Source organism: Phalacrocorax aristotelis, chromosome 13 (assembly GCF_949628215.1).
Source record: "Phalacrocorax aristotelis chromosome 13, bGulAri2.1, whole genome shotgun sequence".
Taxonomy (NCBI): Eukaryota; Metazoa; Chordata; class Aves; order Suliformes; family Phalacrocoracidae; genus Phalacrocorax; species Phalacrocorax aristotelis.
The window spans coordinates 2,799,100-2,809,644 of record NC_134288.1 but is presented as its reverse complement, the minus strand read 5'-3'; positions in this window follow the sequence as shown (position 1 = coordinate 2,809,644).

The following is a 10,545-nucleotide window of genomic DNA, read 5'->3' as shown; positions in this document are numbered from 1 at the left end:
CATGTGACCTCAGCCAGTGAACTCATGCTTTCAAAAGGCAGAGATATAGGAAAGGCAAAACAGCACTACCTGTGTTGGCATATCTTCATAGAATCATAGAATAGTTTTGGTTGGAAGAGCCCTTTAAAGGTCATCTAGTCCAACTCCCCTGAAATGAGCAGGGACACCTTCAACATTTTAGAGCACAAGTCTTATGAGGAACGGCAGAGGGAACTGGGGTTGTTTAGTCTGAAGAAGAGGAGACTGAGAGGAGACCTCATCACACTCTACAACTACCTGAAAGGAGGTTGTAGCAAGATGGGTGTTGGTCTCTTCTCCCAAGTTACTAGTGATAGGACAAGAGGAAATGGCCTCAAGTTGTACCAGGGAGGTTTAGATTGGATATTAGGAAAAATTTCTTCACCAAAAGGCTTGTCAAGCACTGGAGGATGCTGGCCAGGGAAGTGGTTGAATTACCATCCCAGGAGTTATTTAAAAGATCCGTAGATGTAGTTCTTGGAGACGTGGTGGACTTGGCAGTGTTAGGTTAATGGTTGGACTTGATGATCCTAAAGGTTTTTTCCAGCCTAGATGCTTCTATTCTATTCTGACTAGATCAGGTTGCTCAGAGCCCTGTTCAACTTGCTGTTGAACATTTCTAGAGACGGAGCATCAACCACCTCTCTGGGCAACCTGTTCCCAGTGTCTCACCACCCTCATTGTAAAAATCTTCCTTTTATCTAGCCTGAATCCACATTCTGTTAGTTTAAAACCATTACCAATTGTCATATTGCTACAGAAGCAGCTAAAAACATCTGTCTCCATATTTCTAAGAAGTTCCTTACTGAAAGGCCGCAATTAGATCACTCCCAAGCCTTCTCTTCTCCAGGCTGAAAAACCCCAACTCTACCAGCCTTTCCTCCTAGGAGTGGTGTCCCTCCTCTGCACCCACTCCAACAGGTCAATGTCTTTCCTGTGCTAAGGACTCCAGAGCTGGATGCAGCACTCCAGGTGAAGACTCAACAGCACAGAGTAGATGGGGAGAATCACCTCCCTCAACATGCTGGCCATGACACTTTTGGTACAGCCCAGGATACAGTTGTCGTTTTGGGCTATGAGTACACATTGCCAGCTCATGTTGAGGTTTCCATACACGATCCTTACCCTTCTTCCATGCCCTGCCTTCTAAAAGATGTCTGGAATGGCTGCAGGTCTCTAGTGGAGAGTCTTCCCCTGCAAAGTTCCAGGATATCACAGTACTGGACCTAGACTCTCTTTCTCACCATCTTGCCAGGGAACAGGAGGGACCTCTGGTTTGGCCAGCCAGGAGAGAAGGACGCCTTTAGCCTGGGGGAGAGAGGGGCTGGCTGTGGAGGTGTGGGGACGAGTGCTGGTGATCCTGAAGGGCTGGCATTGTCCCGGGAAAGAGGCTGGGGTGGAGAGAGAGACTGAGGGAGCTCACGCCTTACCTCGAGCCACTGCTCACAGCCTCCAGAACTACATAGCAGTTCCTGTGGGAAGGCCTTCCAGAAGTTAGAGCTAAAGAACGCCTGCACAACATGTCCCTTGTTGCCGGTGTCGCAGGGCTGTGAGGGCCCCTCCAGGTGCCCGCTGTAGGCTCCCTGCAGCTGGGGTTACTTTCTCTCTGCAGATGGGCAGAGTGGTAAACCAAAGACTCGAGAGGTTCTCTGGGTAGGCCGGGCTCTGTTTCCTGCTATTGGGGAATTTTTACGGCACCCCTCGAGGCAAACTAAACCCACGTTTGTGCTTGAATACGAAAAACAACCAAGCTAAACCAAAAAACCCGAACAATGCATTGGGCAGAGCGGCTCTACCTGGAGTCGGCAATGATGCGTCACAAGCAGGTTCCTTCCCTCCCCTTGCACCAGCGCCCATCCCGTGAGCAGTTTGAGCGGTTTGCCTGGGGCACCTCAGCTGGGCCGTGGGCCCATCTCCCAGAGCAGCTCTGCTGGCCAGTCAGAGGTGGCCCCTGAGAGCTTCCGTTCCAGGATGGCTACAAGGCAGTGCCGAGGCTGTTTCTAATCACCCAGGGAAACTGCGCTCCCTTGCAGAGAGTCCTGCTGTCTCTGGCACCCCTGCTTCCAGCCAGGTCAACCCCTTCTCGCAGTGGGGCCTCCTTGCCCTCCGTGCCGGGTCGTTCCTCGGTCACAAATTTCCACCGCCGAGCAGTTAGCGCTTGAATGTCAACTGTCCACCCTCGGCCTTGTCTCCTTGTGGGACCGAAGGCCTCCCTTCCCCAGGGGATGCTCCATGGGAGACTGTCCAAGGCCAAGCCCGTGTGCGGCACAGCAGGGTAGTGAGCTCCCGTTCGAGAGGGGGTTGCTCCCGCCGCTCCCCTCTGGCTGAGCCCTGGCACGGGCTGCTCACGCGAACCTGCTCCCGTGCACCATTCTGGGCCTCCACAACATACCTGCCTCCCCGCTCAGGACAGACCAGACCCAAACAACACGTGGCAGAGCAGGCCCCGGGTGGAGAGGCCACCGCCCATCCCAGGCGCAGTGACAGCACCTATCTGTGCAGAGCTTCTGGGGGAGCTTGGCCTGAGGAGAAAGGGCCCTGCAAAAAGGGTCTCAAGGCGAAGTCCAACATTGTCCCTCACAGAAGGTGAAAGCCAGGCCTCCTAGAACCGGACCCGTCCCCTCCGCTAGCCTGGCAGCAAAGCTTGCTAAACAAGACAAAAATGCTGGCTACTTCTCGCCTCCGTGGTTAAGATTCCCTCTAAAATCGGGTCTTAGCGTGACGGAGGCCGCAGGAGGGAAAAAGACGAGGGAGATTGCCGCAGGGAAAATGCCCAGACACAGCCTGGGCTGGCTTGAACGTAGGTAGGCACAAGCAAGCACTTGGGAGTGAGCTCTTTATTGCGAGCACAAGGGCGTAAGGTCTGTGTGTGCTGCCTGGTGGAGCTGCCCAGGGGCTCTGCACCTCTCCTGCCACACACCTCCTCAGGACAGTGTCCACAAGCCTGCCAGCTAACACCCTCGTTTCTGCATGGGCCGCTGGGGCTCGCCTTGCACAAGCTTTCCGCGCACTGCTCTGCGCTGTGCTCCTGCCCAGGCGGGGGGCTTTGCACCCGCTGGAGGGACGGGCTGCCTGGAGCAGTGTGGGCACACAGCGTGTGCAGCATTTGCAGCGCGGTTGGGCTGCTTGCCGGAGTCAGCACTGCTACTGACCCTCCTGGGCAGCTCGGCACCTTCCCGTCCCAGTTGAGGTTGGGAGCAGGTTTGGCCTTTGTCCAAAGCTGCTTTCACCCTTCTGCAACGCCCCGATGTCTTTCTGCTCGTGGGTGGAGGTGGGCAGGATGGTCTTTGAGGCTGCCGCAGCTGCTCCAGCAGGCACGAAGCGTCGATTGTCCCCAGCGGTTTGTGGGCATCCTTTAACGTGGCCAGGCGTTGCCGAAGCCTTTCCTGCAAGGTGACACCGCGTTGTGGCTCGCCGTTGCCCAGACAAGCGCTCCCGCCCCTGCGTGCTGAGGCTTCACGCGGGCCCAGGCCAGCGCTCTGCTTCAGCCACGCGGCGAGGGCACAAGAGAAGGGTTCCCTCAGGACAACGCGGGCTCGCACATGACCTTCCTGCCCATGCCCACCCCAGCACCCTGCGCTGGCTCAGCTCCGAGCCGGCTAGTCCTTTCCCTGGCACCACGCCTGGCCCACGAGCACAGCCCTCGTCTCTTCTGCACTGAGCGCCCCCCCCCAAGATACCGCGAGCCAAGCCCCAGCCCTCGGCACCGTGCCGCTGACAGGCGTCCGCCAACACTGCGCTTTGCCTACCTCCTCTCGCCTGAACACGTACTCTGCCTCCAGCTTGAGTCCGGTCAGATACTGCCTGTACTCGTTGAACTCCTTCAGAGTGCAAACCACCTACGGAGAGACGAGGGCAGAAATCGCCCGAGCGCTGTCAAGCCAGCTACTGGCAGCAGGCTGCCTTCCCCGAAACAGCCCAAACCCAGCGGGAGGGGGGCTGCTCCTCTGCACGCGCTCCCTCTGCGCTCGGGGAAGCCCGCTCGGAGAGAACCGTTTTTATCGGCCCGACGACATCCAAACCTACCTTGCCATCGCTGGTGACGAAACCCCCTCTCTTCAGCCTCCGCAGGTTGTCTTTGCGTTTGTGGTAGGCCCGGAGATGAGGGTCGTGCAGGCTGTTGTACTCTGTGGGCAGTCGGCGACCGTAGGGATCTCCCAGGTCAAAATAGCATGAGGGCCGCTGAAGCTGTAAGGGAGATGTTCCAGAGGATGAACTCCAGGTCAGGAGAGAGCAGCGGAGACGAACGCGCTTCCGAGCTCCTCACACACACAGGCTGGCATTTCCAAAGCTCCGAGGTACAGGCTAATCCCTGGCTTGCTTCCCACCCAGAGGAGAGCTCTCGCTACATCAGAGACTCTCCAGCGGAGAAGGCGGCCTCTGCCTACACCCCCCCGTCCGGTGGCTATCTCTACCGGTGCTGGAGGCAGACAAGGAGCTGTTTACTGCGGGGGTGAGAGGGGTGCACCCCGTGCTGCACCTGTAAGGAGCTGAGCTGCAATGTTGCCTACAGCCATGCCTTTTCCTCAGGCAATTCACCCTTGTTGCAAAACAGGATTGCGCTGATCCCCAGAGGTGCCAAGCTGTGCTTGTGCAAAGCTAAAGGTAGCTGGAAGACTCCTCTCCATCCAGCTCTGGCCAGCCTGGAGCACTGCTATGGGGCAAGTCCTCCTTTCGCTTGGCACCACGGAGCCACGCACTCCCCCCGCCTCCCCAGCCCTGTGCGACTGAAGGGCTGCAGCTCCCGCTGTAGAGCAGGTGGCCACAAGGCCGCCCCTTCTCTGAATGACGGGGACCCCGTGAAAGAAGAGAGCTTTTCTACCCCTTTCCGCTTCGTTTACCTTTTCCCCCAGCTTTGCCCTGCAGAAGACAGGCTTGGAGCCGGGCAACACAGGGATTTTGACCCCGAGGGGGAGGTCCAGCAGCCTCGGATCCATCAGCCCAGTAGCTCCTTCTCCCAGGTGCCGTCTCCTGTGCCCGAGCTAGGAAGACACAGACACTCAGGTGCCAGCTCAAGAAGCCTCCTGCATGGCACTTGCAAGAAAGGGCACATGCCAAGGCCCCAGAGCAACCCTGCCACACCCGGGGCTCCCCGGCTGAGCCCTCCCCATCGGCCCCGCTGCTCACCTCTCTCCTCTCTCCCAGTGCACTCGGCAGTGCGTCTGCCTTTCGGACGCCAGCAGTGAGACGGCGCTCCGCGGCTCCTTCCAAGAGCTCTCGTGGAGCTGCGACCCTGCGCTGACTCCTCTCGCTCCAGAGGCTCCCAGCGAGCGGCTATATAGAGCCACGGGGCATTGTCGCATCACAGCGTTGTCACGTTGCAGCGTTGTCACATCGCTGCGTTGCCGTGCCGCCGCCCGGCTGCCGCCCACCGGACCATGGGACAGGCCTGTGGGCCACTGGCTCTTGCTGAGCGCGCTTTGAGAGGTCATCTCCACAGGCCCCTTCCCACCTCAACTCCTCTGCGATTCTGTGAAGCAAAGCAGGCATCCTCGACAAGCGGGAAGAGATGCAAGGAACGGCCACAGCAGAGAGGCTCCTTCTTAGCTCAGCTTTCCCCCTTTTCCTTTTTAGACCTCTTCCCTGTCACGGGCAAAGCAGCCTCGAGTCGGGCGACTGCACTGAATTGGATTGTTGGCCCACAGCAGTCAACATCCAATTCCCGATTCGCGTCTTGAGAAACAACGCAGAAGGCAAACAGAGGCCGAGGGAAACCCCTCCCCTGCCCTTTCCTCAGGCTCCCCTTCAGCCCAGGCACCTCTCTGCCCCCTTCCCAGTCAGTCTCCCCCGCCCTCGTCTCTGCTGCTCGCTTCGGCTCTCACTTCCTACCGCTTTGGGGCTGGATGCGGTGAGGTCGCCGATGGCGACCTGGCAGCAAAGCTTGCTAAACAAGACAAAAATGCTGGCTACTTCTCGCCTCCGTGGTTAAGATTCCCTCTAAAATCGGGTCTTAGCGTGACGGAGGCCGCAGGAGGGAAAAAGACGAGGGAGATTGCCGCAGGGAAAATGCCCAGACACAGCCTGGGCTGGCTTGAACGTAGGTAGGCACAAGCAAGCACTTGGGAGTGAGCTCTTTATTGCGAGCACAAGGGCGTAAGGTCTGTGTGTGCTGCCTGGTGGAGCTGCCCAGGGGCTCTTCTACACCTCTCCTGCCACACACCTCCTCAGGACAGTGTCCACAAGCCTGCCAGCTAACACCTTCCTTTCTGACACGGGCTGCTGGGGCTCGCCTTGCACAAGCTTTACGCGCACTGCCCTGCGCTGTGCTCCTGCCCGGGCAGGGGGCTTCGCACCCGCCGGACGACGGGCTGTCCGGAGAAGTGTGGGCACACGGAGGGGAGGACGTCCTCAGCGGGATAGCTCTCCTTTCCATCTGACGGTGCAGGCAGCTTTGCGACGCACCTTCCAAAATTCAGTCTGGGACTCAGGGCAGGCCCGGGTTGACAGCTCCGCTCTAAAACAGAGTCGATGATGCGGCTTGCCATGGTCCTTATAGCCAAAGTGTTGGCTAAGGCTGTCGGCTTCGGCGTCAGTTCTCGCTCGAACTTCTGCGCCGTTGCAGGAACCTCGGGGACAACAGTTGTGGCATACCCAGCCCGTTCGGCGTGTGTAGCTGTACGCTTCTACGGGAGAACTTATCTTGGGCCGCATATCTCTGGGACACAGGGCTCTACCCACCCTGGGGACAGTGATGCACAGACATCAATATGATGGATACAAAATGTCCGTTTATTTAACTGCGTCACACGCTTATATAGCTCTTGCGCTTCCTGTTCCTGCCACTCCTATGGGGAGGAGTCTATCTTTCCGTCACATCCCGTGATCTTCCGGTCGCCGATCCCTGTCTATTCCCATACATCTCCCCCTCCCCATGCTACTAAAAATTCTACAAAGCTACTTGCGTAAGCAGATACATATTGCGGTCAGGTCTATATTCATGTAACTCTCGCAGGCGCTCTTTGATTTGTCTTATAACACAGCATAACAATGGCAGCCGACAAGTAACCATGGTTACTACACACAACAAGATCCCCCCAATTATTACTATCCAATCCCAGTTCATCTCTCTCTTTTGCAGCCCTTTCCCAGTGTCGCTCTCGTTGCAATATTGCTTGCGATCTTGTCAAGGAGCTCATTTCTTTTCCCAATGGCACGGCTAGCATGAGGACCCATGTCAGCAGACCCTGCAAAGAGACAACTCAGAGGGATTATTCATTGTACATCCTTGCACAGTTCTGCTTTCACACACTTTGCAGGCACCCACTCTATGCGCCCTTCATTCTCAACCGCAGCGTAGCCCCTCCCCAGGCATCTCAGTTTCCATCCTCTCTCCCATTGCTCACTGCCTGGGAACCTTACTCATACCTGCGGATAGCGCTCGCCTGCTTGAGCTTTGCCAAAGTGCTTCTCCACTGCTGTAACTTGCTCCTGCCCGCGTATAAAATGATTAAGCGAATATAATGCACGCATTAAAATGGTTTGCTGAGCTGCTATGGGTATAGCTCCCTTATACCCCTCCCCCTCCCCAAGCTGTATTATTTTTGCTTTCAAGGTGCGATGAGCACGTTCAACTATTGCCTGCCCCATGCTATTGTAAGCAATGCCGTGTTTTAATACAAAATTCCAAGCTTTACACCATTCTTCGGTACTTCGAGCCCGAAAGCATGGTCCATTATCTGTTTTTATCTCGGTAGGCTTTCCAAGCCACGCCATTACCGTGGTCCAATGCGCAGTCAAATGCGTTGCGGTCTGCTTCCGATGTTGAGTAGCCATGATGACTCCACTATACGTATCAATTGTAATTGCCAGGTGCCATCCGGGGGCCAACTGTGGACATTCAGTAAAGTCAGTCTGCCAGATAGCATTTGCTTCCAGTTCTCGAGGGTTGACTCCTGCCTCCCACAGTGGCGAGTGCTGACAGTAAGGACAGGTGGCTACTACTTCTCTTGCTGCTCTTATTGAGATGCCACACTCCTTTGCCAAGGCTTTAGCACCGAGGTGCAGTTTTTCATGCAGTTTCTTTGCCTCCGTCAATGTCCAGACTCCCGCGGCTGCCTCATCAGCCATGCGATTCTCCTCAATCAGTGGTCCAGGCCCCGTCTGATGACTGCGAATGTGAATTACTGTCACAGTTGCTCCTCGCTGCGATAAAGCAATCTCTAGCATCAAGGCAATTTCCGTGTGTGGTACACCCTCTCGGTTCATGGACATGACTGGTTTATACACATATAAGGAGTCCGTGCACACATTTATATGCCGATCTATATCCTTTTGCAGGGCCATCTCTAGCGCTTTCGCCTCTAGCCACTGCACACTTTTACCCTGCTCCTCATTTGTCTGGCACATCCAACTATTCTCTTCTTTCCACACTACCACCGCTCTGTTCGTCTTCGAGGAAGCGTCTGTGAAATACGTTGGTCCTGGGTGAGGGGTATCCAAAACTCTACTAACCACACTTAAATCCACCACTTTGGCTGTCTCGGCCCACCTCTGTACCATGCCTGTGACGATTTTCCCTGGGTATGAGTATACTGCCAATTGTATATCCTCTTCACTCTCTACCACCTTCCGCCATTTCTCCCCATTCCACGGCACTGTCAGCTTATCTGGCTCCTTCCCAAAGATTCCCTTGCTTTCCCGTCGCAGACGCCAAATCATTCCCCCGGCTACCTTGACTTTTGTGGAGAACGCATCCTTGGGAACCTTCTGATATACCCATTGCAGTGTTTTTTCTTCCCCTGCCCGTATTTGATATAGCAATCCTAATCCTCCACTGGCGGTCAGAATCCAACCTGCAATTAATTCCTCCTGGGGGTCCCACCGCCATACTCCTTCCTTTTGCATTCGACGTTCTATCATCTGCAACTGCTGGACTGCCTCAGCATCTAAAGTCCTGGGCTCCCATGGGTCGGTCCCTTTCAGCAACGCATAGAAAGGTTGCATCTCCTCACCGGTGACGCGCACGAATGTCCGCAACCACTGCAGTGCTCCTACCAGCTTCTGTACATCGTGTAAATTTTTAACCTTAGGTGTAAGTTTAATAGGCTGAGCTTGTATGGAATCCCCTTGTATTCTAGCACACAGAAATCCACACACTGGTCCTCGCTGTACCTTTGCCTCAGCTACCTTGAGGCCCTGTCCCGCAAGGCCCCTTTGGGTGTCTGAAAAGACTTGTTCACACAACGCCTCGGTGGGCGCAGCTATGAGGCTGTCATCCATGTAGTGGATCATGTAGATTCTCTCCTGATACTGTTGCCTTACTTGCTGCAATGCAGAAGCCACATACCTCTGGCAGATCGCTGGAGAATTTTTCATCCCCTGCGGAAGTACTGTCCACTGCCATCTACTACCTGGTTCTGCGCGGTTCACCGCGGGCAGAGTAAAGGCAAATCTCTTTCTATCATCTGGATGTAGCGGAATACTGAAGAAGCAGTCTTTGATATCTAAAACAATGACTCGCCATCCTTTTGGGACAGCACTCAGATCTGGTAGGCCAGGTTGGAGAGGCCCCATGTCCTCCATTTGCTGATTTACTGCTCTAAGGTCATGCAGCATCCTCCATTGGTTTTTATCTTTCTTTTTTATAGCAAATATAGGGGTGTTCCACGGGCTCATCGAGGGCTCTAGGTGCCCTGCTTCGTGCTCTCGTTTTACTATAGCTCTTACAGCCTCTGTTTTCTCTGTTGTCAGGGGCCACTGCTCCACCCAGACGGGCTGTTCGGTTTTCCACACTAACTTGTGGTGATGAAACCCCTCTGAGGCAGTGGCCCTTATGCTAAATTTTTCAACCCGATCCCCATCTGGGCAAGGGTGTCTCGCCCTAACAAGGGGCTTGCTACCCCATCTGCTACTAGTATGGTCACTACGGCCGTGAGGAGCTTCCCTGCCTCCTTGTCCATGACTTCAAGTTTCACAGGGCAAGTACTAGCCCTCGTTTGTTGTTCTCCTCCTACCCCTATTATACACTTTCCCATGGCAAGGGGCCAAGCTGGTGGCCACCGTTCGAGTGGCATCACTGTGACATCTGCCCCGGTATCCACTAACATTCCCAGGCATATCCGTGCCGGGCAACTCGGCTCTTGCGGGGTAATCATCACTGCTGCCATGGGTCTCTCGTCACAGCCTATGACCAAGGCCACGCGGGGGCTGTAACCTGCAAATCTTGCTGGTTCTGCCCCCCTGCCTGAACGTTCACTCCCCCTTGGCCCGCTATGGTGGGCCAAGCTCCTGGCGCTGGCACCATGATGGGGGCCATTTGACTCACAGGAGGTGCGAATCCCCCTCGCTTCGCCCTCCTTTGGCCGTTTCCTGGCTTCGTAGTTGGACAATCTCTTGCCAGGTGTCCTGGCTTCCCACACACCCAGCACCTCCCTACTGGGCGCGCTCCTCCTCCATTACGTCCTCCCCTTTCCGCTAGCGGGCACCCAGCTTTAAAGTGCCCTTGCCGTCCACACAAGTGACATCTCGGCCCCACCCCGGCCGCTTGCACCATCACCCTTTCTTTGCTTCCACAGTCAGGGTTCTGGC